At 45.5% G+C, this 23798-nt stretch overlaps 1 long non-coding RNA gene across 9 annotated transcripts in view; it reads right to left on the bottom strand.

Annotated features, from left to right (window-relative positions):
- Window positions 1–23798, bottom strand: part of LOC144153074 (uncharacterized) — a 621787-nt gene that overhangs the window by 580163 nt on the left and 17826 nt on the right. For 6 of the 9 annotated variants that reach the window (XR_013319305.1, XR_013319304.1, XR_013319299.1 and 3 more), the window contains exon 1: window positions 9746–10666. The exons of the other annotated variants lie outside the window; for them this stretch is intronic. This is a non-coding gene — a long non-coding RNA (uncharacterized LOC144153074). Of the gene's footprint in view, window positions 1–9745; window positions 10667–23798 lie in introns of those variants that run through there. 9 annotated transcript variants of the gene reach the window in all.

Genomic DNA, 23798 nt, shown 5'->3' with positions numbered 1-23798 from the left:
CACAGCGCGAAGGACGGGACAGACAGAAAGATCAACCACTGGACAGGTTCTGGGAAAGATCAACCACTGGACAGGCGCTGAGAAAGATCAACCACTGGACAGGCGCTGAGAAAGGTTCTGGAAAATATAGGTATAGAATGTATAGGTTCTGGAAAATAAAATTGTATTGTATTGTATTGTATTGTATTGTATAAACATCAACCACAGGGCAGGAGCTGAGAAAGGTTCTGGAAAATTGTATTGTATTGTATTGTATTGTATTGTATTGTATTGTATTGTATTGTATTGTATTGTATTGTATTGTATTGTATAAAGATCAGCCACTGGACAGGCGCTGGGAAAGATCAACCACTGGACAGGCGGTGAGAAAGATCAACCACTGGACAGGCGCTGTCCAGTGGTTGATCTTTCTGTCTGTTCCGTCCTTCGCGCTGTGATTGAGTATGAACCGAAAAGGACCAGTTAAGGGAAACGGAAACTGTACCTATATCGGATTTTTCTTCTCGTTGAGAGGCATCTGTATATATTATAACACCTGGCTGCATGGAGGCCAAATAATCTTGGAGAAGACAATTGAGCAGTCGCGCTGGTAACAGTTTAGTATTTTTGGGAAAAATGTTCCGGAAATTGATGGAAAGAGGAGAACTCCTGTCAAGATATGGAATAACCTGATTTATTGCTACACCCAATTTAGAAAGGAAGCTCTGTACTAAAGTGCCTTGCGGACATAAGAATCTGGGCCATTGGTGCACCAGAAACGCAGCTTGTTCTGCAATTATGATAAACTGCTCCCTGTTCACACCAGAGCTATAAGCTCGCAGAAAAGCTTCCACAGTAAGTATCCGAAACCTATTATGCAGAGGAGGAACGCACGCTTCCAAGTAAACTACTGCATTAGCTGCATTCTTAGGTAACCCTAAGCATCAGCGAAGAGCGTGGCGTTCCAGAAGAACCAGACGATGCAGCTTATACGCCGCTGACCCAGCAAATAGCCTACACACAAACTCTAAAATGGGGCGAACGTACATCATAAGGAGGGTCTCTCTGCGCATACCCTTCTTTCTAAGACAGAGACGTCTCAACATCCAACAGCACGTGTACCTTTGGCCTCTATGAGGGCTATATGTGGGGTCCAGTCAAGCTTACTGGTGTATATTATCCCAAGATACTTTAAAGAAGGAACCTGAGGAATTATGCATTTTTGGTAACTGAGAGTAATGTTAACAGGGTTTGAGATCGGAAAAACCAATAAGGAACATCTGTTGATATTCATATGAAGACAAATACTGTTCAACCAGGGGGCAATAATGTTCAGATATGACTGCATTAATGCGTAAAGTGCTTGAATGTCAGGTGCTGATGCAAAAACGCAATATCGTCCGCATAGACATTTGTAGAAGCACCAGAAACCACCGGAATAGCGCTTAGCGCTTACAAGGATGTTAAAAAGAACAAGGGATAGGACCGCCCCTTGCGGTACACCCCTAGACTGTGGCCGCTGTGAGGAAGTAAAATTAAGTTTTACACAACTAAACTGCCTGTCTCTCAGAAATTCGCAAATCCAAGCTATAATGTATCTTGGGAAGTTTAATACTTGTAACCGGGACAACAACACAGGGTATTCTACGCTATCAAAAGCTTTTGCTACATTTAGGGTCACTAGAGCCGCAAACTGGTTAGTGCGACGGGCTAGTTTAATCCGACTTTCAAGGTCCATATGCGCACTCCAAATCGAACACCCAGGGCGGAAACCAATTTGTCTCCGGCTAAAGATTCTAGAACTGGACACCAATTGTATTATGCGCTGCTGCAAGATCCGCTCGATTAATTTAACCACGTTCGATTTCAAGGCGATAGGCCTGACATTTTCAATCCAGAGGCCTTGACCAGCCCTCTTAAGTACAGGAGGTATTTTGGCGAGACGCCAGACACCGGGGATCCATGCATGTCTAATAGAATAATTGATCATGTTAAGTAAATGATTGGGAACCTCATCAAATAATAGTTTCAGCATTTCAGTAGCGATGCCATGTGGGCCAGGAGCTGCAGCAGTCAATTTAGTCATGACGTCAAGGAGCTCTGGAAGCGTTACCTCTATGAAGTTGTCTACCACGTCTGGCGCAGTAAAGGAGATCGCTAAAGAAGATAAAAAACGAGCTTGAAGCCCATCAGCAATCGACTCTAGGGACTCTGAGAGTTCACCCGGAGATAGCACCACAGAGTCTGTATTATCTGGAGAGGGTACTGCTTTCCGCGATCGAAGAAATCGAAAAAGCGCACGCTTATTGTTAGACTTGGATAGACACGAAGATCGCTCTGTGTCATAAGTCTGTTTAGCATTGGAAACAGCGCATTTGAATACCGCTGGAAAATATTTGTATTTGCACCAGTTAAGCGGGGATAGGTTCTGGCAAAGTTTCTTTCAGGCCGCCTCACTACGTCTAAAGCTGCGCAAACACTCTTCGTCCCACCAGGGACTAGGCGATACTGACTTCTTCGACATGACTTCGAATAGTGACGACTCAGCTAACTTCTTCGACATGACTTCAAATAGTGACGACTCAGCTGAAGAGCAAAGGGCGGAACAAAAACCTGTTGCACATACAGCTTCGTTTTGTGTGACCAGAGAGGACAGGGACTCCTTCAGAGAGATTTGAAACCTTTTATAGTTAACCAAAGATCGGCTCTGGCGATTAAATACACGGATGGGACATCTGATGTCAAAAACTATTGGGATCAGGTCACTACTATGCCCGCCGTCATCAGTCGACCAAGAAGACACTGTAACACCCCGAGAAGATTTTGTTAAATCCAGAACAGATTGCGTTCGTCCCTTAAGGTAGGTTGGAGAATCCGAATTTATGCATGTTAAGTTGTTATCTGTAATCCAATCCAACAAGCGATTGCAGCAAGAATCCGTCCGGAAGCCCCAAGTAACGTGGTGGGAATTAAAGTATCCCACAAAGATAATGGGAGGTACAGCCGAATCAATAGCCAAATCAAGTGATTCGGAATCAACGACACCACTAGGAAAGTAAACGTTGTCCAATGAGAAGGGGCAGCGCATCCCCCCCAGCTTCGTCGTCGTCGCAGATGCTGGTGCGTTTCGCTACGTGCCATGGTCATCTTTCTCGTCTTTGATGGGGTAACAGTATGCATCGATATCATCGTGTTCCTCATGCGAAGCATTACATGCGCGGTAGCGCTTGACGACAGCTGGGGCGCAGCGGCGGCGCGTACGTGCATGACGCATGCGTGGCGTTCCTGTAGTCTCGTCAAGATTCCGTGGAGCAGATGCTGCGCCTGCTGTGGCGTTTTTGGTTGCTAGGCAACGCGAGACGCTTCTTGTATTTTTTGCCAGTTTATTACTATTTCTTTTTAGATGCGGAGCATCTTATGGTCGGGGCTCCCTCCCTCCGCGTGCGGCGTCCACACCCCCACTGTGCATGCCTGGCCAGCCACAGCTGGTGATGATTGTGGCAGGATGCCCCTAGGGATTGGCCAACCAAAGAATCAATCACGAGATAGCTTCGCGTTCAACCACCATCGTCATCTCCCCGTAGGGGAACCCTGAGTACCACACCCCCACTGCGCATGCCTGGCCAGGCACCGCTGATGATGGTTGTGGCAGGATGCCCCTAGGGATTGGCCATTCAAAGAATCCATCACTCCCTATTAAGGGACAAGAAAAGGGCGGACTGGGTCAGTGAACAAACGCGTGTTAAGGACAGATGAGTACAACTTCAGAAGAAGAAGTGGGCTTGGGCAGGGCATGGGCAGATCAAGAAGTTCTTGGGGATAATTGTTCGCAGTTAGCACAGGAGCGGGATAATTGGAGATCTATGGGAGAGGCCTTTGCCCCGCAGTCGGTGTAGATAGGATTATGATGATTATAATGATGATGATGATATATGCCTAACCTGGGACGAGTAGAAATAATCATACGCCGTTAAATTGAGGAATAGATCGATATTACCGCAATTTACTGTCCCAAGGCGTGGTCGGGGACGACAGGCAGTTGCTTGGTGTCCCCTAAGTCAAACATGTTTTCCCGGTCGTTTGCCTGTAGCATCAGAGATCGATTAATGAATTGGTGAATAACTTGACTACTATTAGGGAAAAAATGTTATCTGTAAATAGACACACCATATGAGACCTCAAAAAAGCAAAACGCACTGCATTTGTAACAGACCCTTGCAAAATCACAATCTAGAAGGCATTTTATCGTAAAACCGCCACAAACCAGGTCTGTTACCCAAAACATGGAAAAGATGGGGAGAAGGTAAGTTTAAATGTTAAGAAAATTTAATAACGCATACGCAAGCTGGCCGTGGTCGATGAAGACACACCAAGGTGGCTTGTATGGGTGCACAAAACGTCAAAACAATAGACGGTAAAATTTTAAGGCACTCTGGTACACTATATCAGACGCACTATATCATGGCACTATACCACTATATGGTGACACCAGCCACCTCATGCTGATTTTCGAGTTCACTAAAGAACATTTTGTGTTAAAGCGTTTTAATCACATTTTTTTTTCTCTATTTATAGCTTCTATAATGACACATCAACGCTCCGTCAAAGATGTAAGCGGTTTATTCGCGACGCCAAGTCTTAATTTCTAGCAACGCACTTGTTTTTACTTTCTCTTGCACAAAGACAAGCACTCAATGACACCGGAACACCGTCGCACATTTATTTGTTACGCGGAGAGAATGAGCCGAACAACTCACCGATGGCGGAGTATACGTCGGGACGATACGCCTCTGGAAGTGCTCGGCAAGCCGAAGTGTCGGCATCTACGAGGGATATTAAAGAGGCGGCAGCTGTCGCCCTGTTCTTGCCTCGCGCAGGTAAAATCACCCAGGAATGATACCTCCCCAGGCTTAATATCCACGGCTACCGCCCCTGCTTTCAAGTTCAGTTGGTTTTTAAGGAGTCGAAGAGAGCTTTCGGACACGTCTCTCCAGGACCCACAGCCCAAGCATTTTTGGGTATAGTTCACGAAGGCTCGTTTTACTGCAGGGTCAGAATCCTCTCACAGGCGTTATTAGAAAAATCTACCTGATTTTGAAGTCGAAGTGGGGGCAAATGCGGAGGTTCAACGACTGGCTACGAGTTCTGGCCCACGAAGGAAAACAACAGCACAGAGCCGTACGAGCCTTTTCTGAGCATTCAAAAGCTAGCATATCAAGTCTTCGAGTCCCAGCGGCAGCAGGAAAGAGTTGGTCTGCATAAACAGAAGCGGTGCGACGTTATGTCCAGCAGCGTGCCGTTTTAGTGGACGCCCTTCTTCGAAAAGTCCAGCAGCTACTACAAAAGTGGCCTCGAGCCTGCGTTCAAGAAGCGCCAGCAGTTCGCTATGGTCTGGCGCATGGGCAAGCGCGCCGAAGGTAGAGAGTGAGCCAGGGTCACAAGTGATGCAGACGACGCACCTCTCAGCACGGTGAAAAGGGCGTCACTGGCAAACCCTGAATTTAGGAGAGTGATATGCGCTATAAGGCAAAACAAGCTTTCCGTCCAGCGAGGCGATTAATGAAGCCGTTTGGTTATTCTTTTAAAAAGGCCACCAGGAAGGCAATAGCTTGAGCGTTAGAATTTTCTTGGACTGACAAAACACGCAACCCAGAATGCATTTTCCAGGCAATTGTTTCAGAAAGGAGCAAGTGCACGGTGGTCGGAATTCGGGCACTACCACCAACGCCACCTTCAACAGCTGCACCCGCAGGATCTTTTTTCTTTTTCTAGTCCGAAGCTCAGATAAAAAAATGCAGTATCAGAAGAAGGAGAATGAAACTGGTTGCAGGTTGTTTTCGTTTATGAATACGGAAGAATTCCGGGATATCATGCCGCAATATTCAATGGCGGACAAGATCGTAGAATTTGGTGAAAAAAGTGGTCTCTCTTATTTGCCTGCCCAGCATACCTCGGCAAAACTGAACGCCACACTCTCCCTCTCTCTCTCTCTCTCTCTCTCTCTCTCTCTCTCTCTCTCTTTCTCTCTCCATATATATATATATATATATATATATATATATATATATATATATATATATATATATATATATATATATATATATATATATATATATATATATATATATATATATATATAGATATATATATATATTCGTCAAGCAAGCACTCGCGATCACGCTCACCACTCGCACAGACAGACAGACAGATAGGCGGACGGACGGATGCATGGAAGGCACAGAGGCGGTGCTGCTAAAAAATTAAAGCCGTTCCACTCAACGTGAAAGCAGTTGGAAGTGCAGAGCAGTGATTCGCCATAAGGGGCTGTAACGCCGTCATCCGCTCACTGCTACAACCCCATGCAATTCAAATTTCCCGCTTCGCAGTGCTCGCGCGCCCCCTACCTGCAGCTTGGCCGGCGGGAGTTCTGTTCTTTTTGTGCTTCCTTTAATTTCGTATGCTGGCGCTGTTCTGCGTCCTTTTGAGCGCGTAATTCTTTTTTTTTTTTTTTTGCGCGGCTGGAACCTTTCCGCGTCATTTTGAACACGCCATTTTTTTCTTGCGTGGGCGCTTTTTTCGCTTATTTCGTAAAAACCAATCCAACGAGCATTCCTAACTAAATAAACGCGGGCGCTAGCTGCCGGTTAATTACGTTTATTTTGCCTCAAATGTACCTATAGTTTTCTTTGCGCTAAACAACGGGGAGATGTAGGACAAGCGCCAGCAGTTCACGAGTTTTGAACGCTTATTTATACCTATAAAAAGAAGTGCCCGACTGACTAACTGACTGACTCATTAACGCCCAGCCAAAACTGTTAGATCTAGAGACTTTAAATTTCGCGAGTTTCTTTGCGTTATTGAGTAGGCGCTCACTAAGGCGGGTTTTTCAGAAATTGCACTCCTAACCATGGAAAAGGGCGAAATTGTGGTTTCCAGAATTCATGATTTCCTCGGTCACCCATTCACATATCGAAGCGCTTTTTGCTGATACATGTAGCACTTAAGAATATCTAAAAAGCAGTTTTTGGATTTCGCCCTAACCTACACTAGCCAGGTGATTCCGCATTCCGAAAATAAAATGGTGTTCCTACAGATTCTCAAATAAATCTTTCACCGATTCAGTTATCCAACTGGTTTTTGGTGGCATATGTTATTCATACAAATGCACAGAACAATTTTTAAGGATTTCGCCCTATAAAAGGGTCAAATTGTTTTTTTTACAAATGACACGGCTGACGAGCCAAAGGTTACGTAAACGTCTAGCCAAACTCCTCTTTCAAACGGCTACAGATTTCAAGGGCACATTCTGATTACGGTGTTGGAGGTCAATATTGTTGAAAATTTTAAAATTCTACCATGGGGAGAGTGAAAGCGGTAAAATAGTTTTTCAGATATTAATTTTTTTACCGCCCGCCATTTGAGATATCAAACTGGTTTTTGTTGAAATAGGCAACTTACTCATGTATCTAAGCACTGTTCTACAATATTTTTCAATGACACCCTCCCAATAGATGCAAGCAGGTGTTCGGGAAAACACTGTATTTTTACACATTCTCAAAACACCACACATCCGGTTGATATCTCCCATTCGTTTTTTCTTGATAATGCTGCCCATTTAATTGCCCAAAAACCAATTTCAGGATTTTGTCCTAACATGGGGATCAGAAGGCCAGCGAGATTTTTTAATCTGCATCCCTTTGGACGTAAAATTCCGTTGAGTTTTCCCGCGTCCGCTTAGCGGTCGCCATCTTTTGACACCTTCGGCAACTACGCGTCTCCCATAGGAGCCGGTGTCATATATCATAAATGTAAAAGAGAAGATGTACCAGTAAAAAGCGCAAAGGTTAGCCCTCGGTATCTGTTAAGACTTCCTGCAACCCCGCGCCTCCCGTAGGGAGCCCATATGACTTATGATAAAACTGTTCCGGTGAGCATCGTTCATATCTTCTGAGATAGCACTTCCTAAGAGGAAGAATACCCCTCACCCAGCCGGCCTCCATCGTGTGTTCCCAGCGCAATCTCCTGTCGAATTCAAGTTGTGTTTACAACCTGGCACTCTTCCTCATATCATATTAAGAGTGCAAGCAAACCAAGCTCCTCCTTCTTCCATCCACTTTTCCCGCCCTAGAGCTGTGAAAGAACCTGGTGACTAACAGCGATCTGGATGTCCAGACAATACTTCCTCCAGAGCGATGGCTGCCCGCTCACCCCATGGCTTTCTGAAATTGGGAACCACTCCCACTTCGCTATAGGCTCAATAAAACTTTATTCACTCACTGACTCACTCGCTCGAGCGCACCATCTTGGTGCAACTTGTTTAGTGAAATTTGGAGTAAAACACGAGTGCCAGTCGTTCCACATTACCACGACGCGCCTGCAGTTGGAGCCCATGTACTGACAGCAGGCAGGCGCTCCCGAGTGCGTACCACTTCCCAATAAAGTAGCCTAATATGACGACTCACAAATAAACGAACTTGTGTTATACCCATTGCTGTCATTAATATAATGGGCCACCCCAGCACCGCCGGGTACTACCGCTAGTGACTATACAGGGTGTTGCGACGATAATTGGAACACTTTAAAAATTTTTCCTGAGCGATCCGCCGCTTTGTTCGCGCTCAAACTTCACACAAAGGTCGCATTTTGTGGTCTATTTTGTTTGACACCGGGAACAACAACGGTACTTACCTGTTTATTATGAAAATAAATAAAAACGATTTTCGCCTATGGGAAAATGGCCGCTGATTTGGACGTGCGAGCCAGCGCAAGTTGATGTTGGAACGACGGAACCACCTGCAGAGGGAAACGCATGTTTGGGATTCACGTACGGAGCCAAATGGTGCAGCAGACGATCAGAAAATGCACCTAGAAATGAGCTAACAGACGATCCGAAAACCCGGTTTTCGGGCTCGCACGTCCAAATCGCCGCCATTTTCCCATAGGCGAAAATCGTTTTTATTTATTTTCAGAATAAACAGGTAACTACCGTTGTTGTTCCCGGTGTCAAACAAAATAGACCACAAAATGCGACCTTTGTGTGAAGTTTGAGCGTGAACAGAGCGGCGGATCGCTCAGGAAAAATTTTTAAAGTGTTCCAGTTATCGTCGCAACACACTGTATAAACAGCTTGGCTTTCAAAGCCTCTGGGGTACGCCGCAACGACAGCGCTACAACGGAACTCACCGTTGCTCTACTTGGGTCCAGCGAGCGAGATACGAGAAGACGAGCACCTAAAATGCTCCGCACTTAAAAAGGAGCAGCCTCCAAATGAAGACCCGCAGTTTAAGGCGACCAGGTGTCTGGACATCAATGACCTAGCGCCTGCGCGCCGCTCATGAAGCACTTCACCTGTCGCAAAGACGTTGAACTCAAAGCCCAACTTTGCCATGTCGCGGCGTCTCCAGCGCTATCGCTAGCAGTTCACGAGGTATATATGTTTCATTTATCTGTATATGTAGAAGTTTCGGTGAGAGTTTGTGACAGCCATTTTCGACCGTAGTAAATGGATTTTGAATCACAACAAATATAAAGAGGGCGCTACTTCAATTACAAACACTAAGTGCTGGCAATGCTATATTTTCTGATGTAGGTTAGAGTAATTCCCAAACGCAGTCACGGAACACGATGTACAGCAAGGCGCACAAAGTGCAGCCAAAAAATATTGCTGTTTTCTTGCCCTAGCTCCTGTGGCTATTATTCGGTTCCATGCACGGATAATGCCCACTTTTCATTCAGGATAAATTGACAGTCTAAATAGTAAGCTTACCGGCAATATTGCTCCCGTGCTGACGCATCCTTCAAGCCAGACGGCGGCACACAACTTCCGCAGGAAACTCTTTGCACCACCATCACCATTAGTCGACGCACAAATCCCGGGAACATGTCTTCTGAGTGGCTCCTCGCGTGCAGTCTCCTCCACCACCACTCAAGGCTGACACAAAAACAGACCTTACGTGCACTGCACCCCCCACGCGTGAAATGTTTGGTTTGGAAATGGTAAACTTAACCAGACGTCCCCTTTTCAAGGCTCCAAATAGCAGGAAAGTTTTCTTCACCGCAGTTCAAAGGGCAGCGAATACCGACGGAAACTGCGGAGCGCCACCGACCGATATTTGTCGTCGTTTAGTCCGCAGGGAACGGCCTGAACCACGTCTCTGTCACTGCTACACATATTCGCACAACTTGCACACCCATCGAGGAAAGGATGCTCAACAGTTTTCGCGGCGTTTCCACGCAGGCAACTACTTAAAACGCCCCCAAATCCCAGCACGAGAGCGCTGCCATTCTGAGTAGCGCAGAGGCGCTGCTGCAGAAGCGTCGTCTGCGAGCGACTGTAACTGGCTGTCTTGACAGGCGTGACGAAGCGTTTTTGCGCGGCGGGCGGCACCACCGTCAAGCAGAAAACGCAACTGCACCGCGCCATGTTATCGCTGGCGTTGCCGCAGGCAGGTCACGAGCTCTTGCATCTCAAAAGCATTTGAAGTCATTGTTACATTTACAGACCAAGGCAACCATCTTACCGTCTGGACGCAGAACAAATGGACGGATCTCGATCCGCGCTTGGTAACACCCCGAGTTCAGTGATGGAGGACGTCGTACAAAAAAAATTCAAAACGGCATCGCCGTGCACGCCGCCGTGCACGATGATTACCGATACAGGAGCACCGCAAAACAGCTTCTGTGGATGGCGGGGAGTAGTGTAACGGCAAACATTATCGGGAGTTGTTATGCGCTGCCGCTAAAAACATAATTTAAATAAAGCGAGCATACGTTCAAACAACATCTTAGTCGTTTTGTTTTATCTTCGTAATTTTTATTTTCATTTTGACATTTCCATATACCGAAGGGGTACGTGCATTTCTCTTTTCTCTTTCTTTCTGACAGAAAAGGGCTTGGGCTGGCCATGTAGTTAGACGAAATGACAATCGATGGGCTACCAGGGTAACAGCGTGGATACCGAGAGAAGGAGAAGAAGGGGAAGGCCAATAACACGATGGAGGGACGAAATAAGGAATAAGGAAATTCGGGGGCAAAGAATGGATTGGAGTAGCGCAGGACAAGAGCGCTTGGAGGCCCATGGGAGAGGCCTTCGCCCCGCAGTTCATGGTAAAAATGATGATGAGTGTGCAAATAGCCTGGGCGAAAAAATGCCGAAAGCAAGGGGTTGAATTCAGCGCTCAGAAAATCTCGCGAAAGTTCTAAAAACAAAACCCCCCTGGCTACGCCCTTGCAGACGAATAACTGCAATCGAACCGTGTTAATTAGGTTTAGTGGTTGACCCACAGAGATAGCTCAGTGGCTAAGGCCTTCTGTTGCTGATCCCAAGGACGCCAATTTTTCGATGAAATTTCGCTTCGCCGCAAAGCGTATTGATTTATTCATTCAAAAATACCTTATAGGCATTAATTGCAGAGCATTAGGTAAGGGGGATTACAAAAGGTTAGTGTCGCGACAAAATTAGAATATAACATCAAATTCGGAATGAACTAGAAAGGAAACAACAAATGGAAAAATGCACAAAGAAGGAAAAAAGGAAAAATGCACAAAAAAACGGTATTTAAAGTTGTGCATGGGAATGTTGCAGATAAGCAGCGCGAAGGAATAAAAGTAACCGGAATATAACTGAGTAAACAAAAACGTCTTGAATACATGCAGCCGAAATTGCTCGATTGCAGCGCAATGGTGCTAATTTGAAAACGCAGGATTCTAAATTGCGATAAAAATACAAAACGTTATATCGTACATACGAGGACATTATGCAACACAAAGACGCAAGCGGGCGAGAGTATTCTGCTGAACAATCCTGCTGACGCACAACGACAAGGATAAATGCATCCGAACTAGCGATATACAGCTTCACTGCAAAAAAACAAAAAAAACACTTTATTGCCACCAATTTTTCAAATAAAAATAGCTATAATGAAGCGTTGAATACAGCGAAACAATTCATTATAACACAATTAAAAATCTACGGAGCGTAAGGAATTGAAAAACACGTTTGCTAAAGGCAGCTCAATTTTCACGCGTCCCACTGCTCGCGCGTCTATTGTAACCATTCGTTACTCTTGAACTTGAAATAATGCCACGAGGCTGGATTTCCACGAGATTCAAACTCGCGTGAGCTTTTTGTTGTCTTGTGTCAAGACATTGTTTTCAATGCGTATTTCTAATTTGCTATCGCAAATATGAAGCTTGCATTTATATTCAATTGAAAGAACACTGCGAATACCTGTTGTGCATTTGTCGTTTGCCTCAAATATGCCTAATGTTTTAGTTTTGCTCAACAATGTTGACAAGTATGAAGCATGTCTCCAGATTTAGACATTCGGAAAGGATTTTGCTGTATAAACTTCTGGTTCAAGAGTTCTGTTAACTTTCGGAATGGTGGCTGAGTCGAGGGACAGACAGACAGACAGACAGACAGACAGACAGACAGACAGACAGACAGACAGACAGACAGACAGACAGACAGACAGACAGACAGACAGACAGACAGACAGACAGACAGACGGACGGACAGACAGACAGACAGACAGCCATACGGCCAGACAGAGACAGACAGACAGACAGACAGACAGACAGACAGACAGACAGACAGACAGACAGACAGACGGACGGACGGACAGACAGACAGACCAAAATTGTCGAAAGTAGCCCAAGAAAGATCATCGTTTTTGAAAGAGATTCTGGCGTGCCAATGATTGGCTGAAAAATCAACAAAGTGAACAGGTTAAATAAATTACAGGTTTGTCGATGTTCCTTTAATTGTTCATAATCATAATCATAAATAAAATCAATTTCTAGGAAACGATTTCTCCCGTAATTATGTACTAAGGTCCCGTTTTAATGATTCATTTTTCATCAAGATCTCTAAGAACAATTTTTCTGAAGAGCGTGTCTGTGTTCTTGTTACGAATATTATACGCATAATTATTACTGCACATGTTTTTTAAACGATTTCTCGAGTAAATACTTAATAATGATTGTTGCTCGATCCTGTTCATTTTGTTTACTTTTGTCCCAGATTAGCACTAAACATTCTCTTAAATATTTTGCTGAGTACCAACGTTCTCTCTAACAAAAGTATAGATAATGAGCTTCAGTGATATGAACGAGCCGGGATCAGTGTCAGCCGCTACCCTCTCACGAGCGCCACTCCCCCCTCACGAGTGGTGAGTGGCGCTGGAACTCGTAAGTGGTGAGAGGGGCTCACCGCGAATGGCGCTCACACTCGCACTCGCTAGCCCAAAACGATGGCGGGGCTCACTCACCACTCACTCGTGAGCGGTGAGTGATGGTGTGTAAGTGTACTCGTGCGTGAGCCTTCCGCCCTATGTTCTCCACGGCAGTTTTGCGCAGTTCCTGGGCAGTCCAAAGCTGCTCTCGCAATTAAATTCTACGGTCAAAAAAAAAAAAAAAAACATACGAAGCTGCTATGGCGCCATTCTGAGCAGCTCAAACTGGCAAAGGAGGCTTATGATTCAACACAGTGGATAAAGTAAACTTCGACAATTTCTAGGACTTTATGCATTCAGATTTCTAACACCAGTATTACGTGCAACGGAGTGGCGTTAGCATCGGCTCCTCTCTTGCACCACTTTGTTTGTTTTACAGCGAAACTTTTAGAGGCTAAATCCCTGTTTTTTGCATGCGTAGACGGAAAAAGGCTGCATCCTCCTCCTCACATCGGCAAACATCTCCCTTCGACCAACGGTTCACCTCAGGAGCTTCATATTTTGACATAGGATGGTGTACATAGACCCCAGAAAGTGTATTCCTAGCAACGCATTGATGTTTAGAAGTGAAGCCGACTCAAAAAAACGTCGGTGCGATCTTGGTATTTGTAAGCTTGCTTCCCCACATTCTTTGTGCACAGTGACGCCTCCTCACAAAGAAAAAAATAGGCTATTTCCGCCCGAACGCTGCGGAAGTACACCACTGACGACGATTGGGCCACGGACGCCAAGCGTAAGCGGGATGCCCTTCGGGACCCAGAATGCCGCGAGGCGGAAACGCAAGACGTCGGCGTGGGTATACAGTCCCGCTGAACGCTTCCCCGGAGCAACGGCGCGGTTTGAGCGGAAGTCTGTGGCCCCGAATAACCCACAGACGACTATGCTGGCCATCCACTTTCACAGAGGGGAACGGCACAGAATTTGTTTTAGTGCTCGCTACAAGCGCGTCAGCATGAACCTCTACTTTGTGGGCATGTGGAGGTCTAGCCGGTCGTTGTGAATAAGGGCACAAAATATCAACACGTCACGTCATAGGAAGCACTGAAATTCACGCGGGAGCTATCAAGCGGTAATAGAATTTGTTTCTTGGATCGTCGGCTTACTGTCTTGGGACGAACACATATGTGTTGGGAGTAGCGTCTAAGCTTATTTATTCCCTTCAACAGCGAACGCTCCAGCCAATACACGACGTGTGGGAACGACATCTCTCGAAGTGCCATTAAACAAATCGTGCATTCATAAAGCACGGGCCAGTTTTCCCGACCAGATACCACGGCTATGCCAGGCGTGGTTTCTGCCTTCAACATTTCCGCACTGGAAGCAAGGCAAGAACTAAAAAGACGCCCACAGGGTGCTTGCTGTGTAGCGTTTGCGTGCTTCTTTCTTCGTCCTTTTATTTTTTCCACTGGTGGCATGCATTTAAGTGAAAGTCAGCTACACACACACCTTTAAGCCTTTTTTTCTGATCTCAATTCCAGTATACCGGCGGATATTCTTCGAAGGACGGAATGAACGGGCAGACGACAAAGAAAAGCAGTCTAGGCCACAGTCCTCTCTACACAGACCGTCGCTACGGCCCGTCGAGCAGATTCATCATCATCATCATCATCACCAGCGAGCAGCTTAATGCATAATAAACCGGTCCATGTAAACGCGACTTCACCCAAGGTGCTTTTTTGATTCACGAACCGATTTTCGAGCAAAAAGTTTTATCCGTCTGACCTCTCGTTACTAACGAAGCGACGGTCAGTCTGTCCAGTATGATACCTCCCTTGAGAGACAAAGGTTGCAGCTCGTCAGGAGTTTTACTTGGCTCATTTGGAGGCCCCAACGACTTCCTGTTTTACCGAGATGCCCGCCGCTGAATTACCGCAGCCCAGCGGGCGCCGAGAACCCGGACGGCGAATTTTCCCTGCTTGACAAACCACCGTCTTCGCTATCGTTGAACGAGTCGCCGTTAAACAAAGAAACATTCACGCAGCCTGGCAAGAAACATGCTTAGAGGAGGCCTTGCAAACTAAATTGCTACCGGTATGTAAGTTACACCTACGCATTGGACCACAGATCCTGTTCCTCGCAACTCAGGGGGCTGCATATTTCATATTTTACTATTCTCACTATAACTGAGGGGGGCTAAGCATCGCAGTGGCAGTCAGCTGAAGGGCGATACTATACTGGCCTTCCAACAAAGTTAATCCCAAATACAAAGCTCCCAGCCCTGATTCTCTTGTTCTGCCTGTTACGAACTAAATTTTAGGCACCGGCAGCATTAGCCAAAGCTCTTTTTTGTCTGTATATGTGTTTGTCACATTACTTTCGAAGCAGACTACTTTTCCTTTCTTCGTGCCCTCGGTAGCACAAAATATGCCTAATAATCAAACCCCCTAAACGTGGTCTTCTTATTTCGTTTAATCCTATGACATCTGAGATAACCTCTGGGAGCCCATGAGAGCCCACCCAACTAAGCTATCCGCTCTCGAAATAGTACATGTGTTAGACATTTCTAAATTTAAACTCCGCAGGTGGCTTTTTAGATCCGGAGGTTCTTATAATCGTCAGCTGTATCGCTGGCCTGGCAGCCGCCTTCGTAAGGGGCTGTAGAGCTGCTGGAAAGTGTGGAAAGCAAGTTGAATCTTCGCTGCGTAGGGAGATACTGTACGCAATGAGAAGGTGCGGTTTGTTCCCCAGTGCTACGGGGCTATTTCTACCATCGGGGACATTTGCTTACACCCGGGCGCGATTGCCCTAAGTGGCAGAAAACTATAGACCAAGAACATTTTGTATTACACTGCAGGCGTAAGCAGAACAATTGGCAGTAGAAAATACAAGGAGGGTGGCTAACTAAGCCGACAACTCTACAAGAGCAAACCCTGGCTGCCTTCATCGAGAAGACGACCAGCAGCTCTCTGGAATGAGGAGGCGAAGAGTCCACCAAGGCAAATAAACTTTTTAAAGAGAAAGCTTTCTTGGTGGGACCGATGACATCCTGTCAGGAAGCTAATGCGTTTCCCCGTAGATCGGTTGGTCGACCGAAAAGCTCTGATAATATCTGTGAACACATGGCGCGTGCGTGAAACCGGTCCTCCATTGTGTCAGGACGATGACTTGAAAATCGCGAAAAAGTAACGGTTCTAGATAAGACCACACACGTATCCGTCATGAAGAAGGACTATCTCATAAACCACGTATCGGTATACATTTAGATCGTTCGTAGATTCGTTTACTTAGTGCGCGAAAAATCGTCGCGTGGGTTCGTTCTTCGTTTGCGATTTGGGTTTTTGAAGGTTTGGCGATCGACTGGACGCACTTTCAGCGAAGGTTTTGGCGCACTTTTGACGCAGTTTTGAGGTGAGAAAGCTTTCGCGCGCGCTTTTCTCCTTTCTTTACGAAGGGATGGTTAAGTTTTTTACGTCCATCCGTCCGTTCGTTTGTCCGGCAATTCACCCTTTCGTCTGTCTGTCTGTCTGTCTGTCTGTCTGTCGGTCTGTAAGAATGGTGAAAAACGAAGAGGTCAATTCATTGCTAGACATATATGGAGGGCCATCTATCTGCGCATGACTCATTAACACATACGCACGCACAACACGCTCACAAGACAAGGATAGACCAATAATGGGTAGCTTTACGTGCTGTGAATGCAAACTTGTTTGTTTCCTTACTCCCTGTCTCCCTTGCTTCCCGGGAGTTTGATTTTTGCGTTTCATTCACCCGATGATTGTCCCGGGGAAAGGTCAACTGCTGTTTCTATTTAATTCTGTGCTTTGTATGTAAATACCGCAACATCATCAGGCATATATTTCTCTCTTTTTTACGTTCAATCAGTAGCTAAACCTCAATGGTTGTCTGACTGCGACGAATTTTTGTCACACTTTATGTTCTTTTAAGACCAAGCTGACAGGTGTGCAGAAAAAGCAAGCAGTATATTACTATTTGTATACTCCCCTTGAAAGGTTCCTTACGTTATTTACGGAATCGCTTCCATTTTTCCGGCCCCTTCACGAGGCATTCACATAATGTGGTGCCATTATTAAAACGACAATTCCACCGAGCTCAGCTGAGTGCTCTACGAAGGGGTGAGCTCAGCAAATATTGCATTCCACCAAGATAAGGACTGCATTTTAGGCCGGTTGGTCGCCACGTTCCCTAGAATAACGGCTTCCATTTGGCGAGCGCCTCCAAATAATTTTATTCTGCCGGGGCAAGCGTGGAGATGTGAGTGGTTGGGAAAAAAAGCATTAGTAAATAGGCTTTTTCGTTTGTTTCTTTTTTTTCAACCAGGGTAACGCTAGAAAAAAAACAGCGCTTCTTAGGGGAAATTCGTTGCGATGCGACTAATCTGCAGTGAGGGAAACGCTTTCTGAAATCAATGATTTGAGTGAAATCGTGGGCAGATTTTGAGAGCGGAAGCTCCGCTCGAGCTTATGTGATGCAGCATAAAACAATTATCTTCTTCCCAGAATAAATGGAAAAATTGATCGGGAAATTAAGCCTTTTAAGGGATTTAAACGCGAAATTGATTGATTGTAGGGTTTAACGCGCCGACGCAACGCAGGCGATGAGGCGCGCCGTAGTGGAGGGCTTTGGATTAATTTTGACCACCTGGGGACCTTTATTGTGCACCAAAATCTTGTACACACGGGCGTTTTTGCTTTTCGCCTCCATCAGAAAAGCGGCCGCCGCAGCCGGGAATTGAACCCACGACCTCATTTAAAGGCGAAAGCCAGCGATTATCGAACACTTCTTCCCTGCTGCATCGTGTTTGCGGTGCCGTCACATTCACCTGTCATGTGGCACTCATCCGGGTAATCCTTGTACCATCACCTCAAGGTGCAGGGTTAGTGCTGTAGTTAGCAATCTTGGCTGCGGCTCTGGCGACCGGGGTTCAAATCCCATTCGCACTAAAAGATATTTCTATGTTAAACTGCAATAAGGTAGCAGATCGGTGCGAGGAGTCTACAAAAAAACAAGCCGTCTCCTCGCTCCGATTTGCTACCGTATTGGAGTTTAACATACTGCAGCTGGTAAATGACGTAAGAGCGGCACAGGCATCTCTCCAAACCAAACTGTTGGATTTAAGTGCACGCTTGAACAAAATTGAAGCCACGTCGGGTGATACTGATCGTATTGAGTCCGGTGTACAAAGTGTGCAACAAACCATTAATGACGTGTCTTGTAATTTTCAGGACCGCCTCGACGATCTTGAGGACAGGGGCCGACGAAATAAGTTACTTTTCACGGGGTGGAGGGCGCTAAGGAAACCTGGCCCAAAACAGAAAAGAAAATTTTGGATGTGATTGCCCAACACCTTGCTCTATCTAGAGCTAGGACCTAACTCAATTGAGCGAGCTCGTGTTTGGAAGGAGAGCACAGAAATGTAGACCAATTATTGTCGAGTTAAGCAGCTATAAAGATAAAGAAAAGATACTATCCCAACGATGCAAACTAAGAGAGTCCGATGTATCACTGACCAGATTGTTTACCGGCGGCAAGACAAGCTAGGAAAAAACTGTGCAAACACGGCAAAGAGTTGCGAGGTTCGCTTGAATTCAAAATACGTCACAACAGGCTGACTATAAATGGGGGAACATACGCTTACGACCGGCAAAGTGACAGCGTGCTGGAAATTTCCGCTAATGATGCAAGTAGTGCTCCCAGCGCCGTCGGTGCCAACGCCCTAGGATCAACCTCGAACATCCGTACGCGCAGCAGCGTGACAGTTGCTCCTAATCACGCAGACGGTTTTTTCGGTACGCACAGATAGTGTCAGCCAACAGCATGTGTTAACCGCGCAGGCACTGGAAAATCATCCTCGGCTTAAGTTTTATTTGCCAAAATGGGAAGCGTTACGAACAGACGGGACCAACACCGCTTTGTCGCCAGCTTATGCGACGCGGATATAATTGTTCTGACCGAAACATGACTATGGGCAAAACAGCGCAGAAGCGAAATACTGTACGGCAGCAAGGGTTACGAGTATTATTGCTGCGACAGGGAAGGGCGACACGGTGGTGGCACATTTATCGCTATAGCTCATGGTATCCCGTATTTTCGATATATGTACAAACAAATCTGGAAACCGTACGGGCCTCTGCAACTTTCACTAACACAAGATTTATAATTCGGGCCTGTTACCGCCCTCCGAACGCATCAAAAGGCTTTATTGACTAACTACACGACCTTCTCAATATTGTCGCCTGTCGGTTCTTCTCTTCCCCATTAGTTTTATTGGGTGATTTTAAGGGTGGTTTTAATTTCCCAAATATAATATGGTCCCGCCCATGTACAATTCTTAAATCTTTTTCAACGCAATCTCAGAATTTTTGTATCTTTCTTCGTGTTTTCAACTAATTCAAGTGGTCACAGAACCGACTAGATGCTTCCGGTATTCTGCTAGCACAAATATCTTGCACATATCTTGACACATATCTTGCAGAATTCCATCAGCGGAGCGTGTAAGAAAACTGGGACTTATTTCGCGCCAAAGAAAATGAACTTGTATCTCGACGCGTACCAACAAGACGAATTAAATGTAATTCCAGCGCACCGTGGAAACCAAAAGTCTGTACAGACTTAACAACAAGAAGGAACGTCTGTCCGGTAAGGCAAAGCTGTGCAACACAAGTGATCGATAGGAATTAGATCGTAACGTAGACGCACAATATTGCAAGTCAGTCTGCGATGCAAGTGAACGTTATCTTCGTAGCACCTTGCCAAGTATGTTAGCCACCAATCCGAAGAAATTCTGGAATAGCATAAATGAAAAAGACCATGAGGAGTACTACTTTAAGTGACTCTTGTGGCGAAACCTAGGCACCTTTCGAATGTTCTTCGGTGTTTAATGATGTTTTTTCACGGGTGTGCAGTTGTTCCAACAGTTACAAATACCTAGGTGTAATTATAACACCAACATTTTCCTGGCAACAGCATATCGACACAATTACAAATAACGCCAATAAGATGCTGGGATTTGTGCGTCGTAATTTTAGCAAGGCCCCATCGTCACTAAAATTTCGGCTGTATGAATCACTTGTCCGCCCCAATCTTGAGTTTGCTGCTGTTATTTGGGACCATTATTATACCACTCTGGTACAGAACCTCGAGCTCGGGCAAAACAACGCTGCCCGCTATACTCTTTCCAATTATAACCGTACTGCCAGTGTTACAACAATAAAATCTTCTTTGTGCTTTCCCCTGTTGACACGCGTACGCAGGAAACTGTTCTGTCTATGCCTTTTTCATTAAGTATATTATCACCTTTCTTTGAGAGAGCACCTTATTTAATTACCCATTTATCGTTCTTTACGCGTGGACTATCACAACAAAATCGGATATACATTTTGTCGGACCAATAAATTTTGTATCATTCATTCATACCTAATACCTCTACAGAATGGAACAGCCTTCCATCAGAGATTGCATCCATGTTTAATCGTTCTCATTCTCCCCAGACCTTGTCTGCATTTAAGCAATACGATAACCCTGCGTGATTTTGTGTAACGCGGTTACCACTTCTGTTGACATGTGTGATTCGCTGTTTGTTGGTCAAATCCTGCATGATTATTGCGATTTTGTGGCAGTTTTGTGTCTACCTGCGTAGAGTACGTTGCTAAAGTTTTGACGGTTTGCTTTGTTTTGTGTTTCACAGAGAAAAAATGTTGCCTTATTTTGCCGTGACATTTCAACCATTTATTGTTTCGCCCACTCCCCTCTACAATTCCTCGGCTCTTTAGGGTATGTGAAATAAATGAAATAAATAAAAATAAATATAAGCAGAACCGTTCGAAACTCCCTGAGCCGCTGGCACTTGTGATACATGTCCCAATTATTTAGCGCAAAGAAAACTGCAGGTGTGGTTAAGGCAAAATATATGTACTTAACCGGCGCTCCCAGCGTTCATTTAGTTGGGATTGCCCGTTGGGTTGGTTTTTACGGTAGTAAGCGAAAAAAGTGGCCGCGGTAACCCCTCCGCGGACGCGCCGCGGAACGCGGGATGGCGCGACCTAACGTAAACAGAGCGCAGCACGACACAGACGTATATTGGAATGTGTAGTCGGACAGTGTATTTCTTTTCGGGCACTTTGAGGCCATTCCGTGATCGGCGTAACAACGCATCAAGAGTTGGGTAGTTTTTTTTTTTTTTTTTTTTTTCCTTCTCGCGGCTTGCGGGGAGAAATGCTTTCCTGGAATCACCGTTTGAGTTGCGTGAGAACACGGATGAGACTTTGGAGAATGTACAGGCCACGTGCCTATTTTTGAGCGCCGCCTTAATTGGCCGCTGTGCGGCCTATGAGCGGCCAAAAGTGGACATTAGGTTGTTCTCGTCCTCTCGGGTTTCACCTCCTTTTGAGACGTGGTTTGGCTCACTAAAATCAAGTTGTTTTGTGTTGAGAGTCAGAAAGCCACGCTTGATGAGGCTCTTCTCAAGCTCTGATCCGCGATGTTTCTTCGTCCCTTGTAGCTCAGTTGTAAATGCTTTTAATAAACTGTAAATATCTACGGACTAGACCGTCACCAGCTATGTGCCTCCGACCAACCACCATCATCATGGCCAATCGTCGATCAACCATTCCATACTGGGGTCGCATGATAATAGCGAAGCATAACTGAAGCCATCACGCCTTTTACTACACCTTGAAATCGTGATCACGATTTGGGCACCCGGCGATGTCCTCGTTGAGAAATCCAGACTCCAGAACGAGTTTACTGGTTAGCAGACGAGGTATACAATTCGAATGCAAGCACGCCATTGGACCTGTTCTCAGTGAAGACTCAACCACAAGGTTTTGCTGAAAACACGGCAGAATGGCGGGTACACACACATATATATATATATATACATATATATATATATATATATATATATATATATATATATATATATATATATATATATATATATATATATATATATATATATATATATATATATATATATATATATATATATATAGTCGTGAAGTAGAGTCCTTAGTTGCTGCAGGAATTTCCAACGTTTCGACCTGAGACAGGTCTTCCTGAGGAAGACCTGTCTCAGGTCGAAACGTTGGGAATAAAGTCTCCGAAGAGCGTACTTCTACTTTGTATGTATATATATATATATATATATATATATATATATATATATAGGTGTTCTGGCCTGTTCGGGCTTGCAAGTTCGTCGTAATTGGAAACAGTACGAGTACCAAAATACATGCAATTTCTGTCGGGTACCTATGTTTACGCACACATTGAGTACAGATTACAGATCAAAACAGGCCATACCCTATATTAGCCTTCCCGGGTAGTTCTTCGTTCCAGGCCAATACCCACAAACGTAAACGCCCATATGGCACATGTGCACGCTAAAGATGTTTTTTTTTTATTAAGTGCGAGTGCACTTTATAAGCGACCCTGAATTCCGGTGACCGCCGTCCGTCCACATAGCAACAGCTGCGGGTGCGCGCGCTTCTCGTCTTCCTTGGCAACGGGGGGAGATGGGCGCGCGCTGCCTGGCCGCTGACATGGCACATACCCACGTGGGGGATTGGCCAGGAATCGGGCGTGAGAAGGGCTAATGCACCCGCTTAAAGGAGTACTGACACGAAATTTCAAAGCTGAGATCCGCTCTAGCAATCAAGTACAACGACAACACAAATAGGTGTCTGTGAATAAATGCATCTTTCTTTCTTTGTAGTTGTGTGTGTGTGTGTGATCTCTCTTTCGCGAACATTACCGAACCGCGCAAATTCAACTCATGCATTCGCACTTTCACATTCTTCCCCTCGGGGAAATGCGGGGAAATTTTTTTAGGTCCTCAGCTCATGCCCACCCTTAGCGAGTAGGTTTCAGCGGAGGCCAAGCAGCGGTTATTCATCAGAAAGCTTATCCAAGTAAGAAAAAAATCATGCACCCTTCCGTCTAACGGCGACGATGGCTCAAAGCGAAGCTTTTCTCGTAACGGATTCTTTGGATATCGTCTGAGTTTGCAATGGGTCCCGACGATGTCGAAATGGAGCAATCGGACAGACACCGGCTTCATAACGCGCGAAACCCAGGTTCGATTCTGGCCACTAGAGCGTTTTTTTTTTTTTTTTCATCTTTAACTTCACCCACTATCGTTCATCATCATCTTCAGACAAAGTTTCCTGCAGGACGATTTCGCGTTACACGCCAACAGTGAAAACACTAAAGCTTTGCTTTAAAATATATTTCCACGACGCAACTGTTGTTCACATGAACTGAAAAAGGCTTTTAATTAGGAGAACTTGTTCCGTGCTCTTTTAACTGAGGAATCAGTAATGACCGGCTCTACGAGCACGCGCTCACAAAGATCGTGCATCGTCCTCTTCGAGGTTGGGGGTTAATGATGATGTTAAGTCATACGGGACACACCCCCTGTGAGAGATTGCTGCTGCCGACCAGAAAATGCGGCATCAGCGCTGTCTATGCTCTGGTGCAGGTTAGGCACGTGACACTATTGCCCCCGTAGGAGCATCGATCACGATGCTGAAGGTGATGGGTGTTGGGCCACACCGACACTGTCAGGTACTATCTCGAGAGGCAATCTGCACCCGAATGACGCTTACCTGATTTGTAGATGATGGT

The sequence above is a fragment of the Haemaphysalis longicornis genome, unplaced genomic scaffold, assembly GCF_048455015.1.
Source record: "Haemaphysalis longicornis isolate Haplotype H1 unplaced genomic scaffold, Haemaphysalis longicornis Haplotype H1 scaffold_9, whole genome shotgun sequence".
Lineage (NCBI taxonomy): Eukaryota > Metazoa > Arthropoda > Arachnida > Ixodida > Ixodidae > Haemaphysalis > Haemaphysalis longicornis.
Note: the sequence above shows the minus strand (reverse complement) of the source record. Positions and strands in the feature narration are given on the sequence as shown.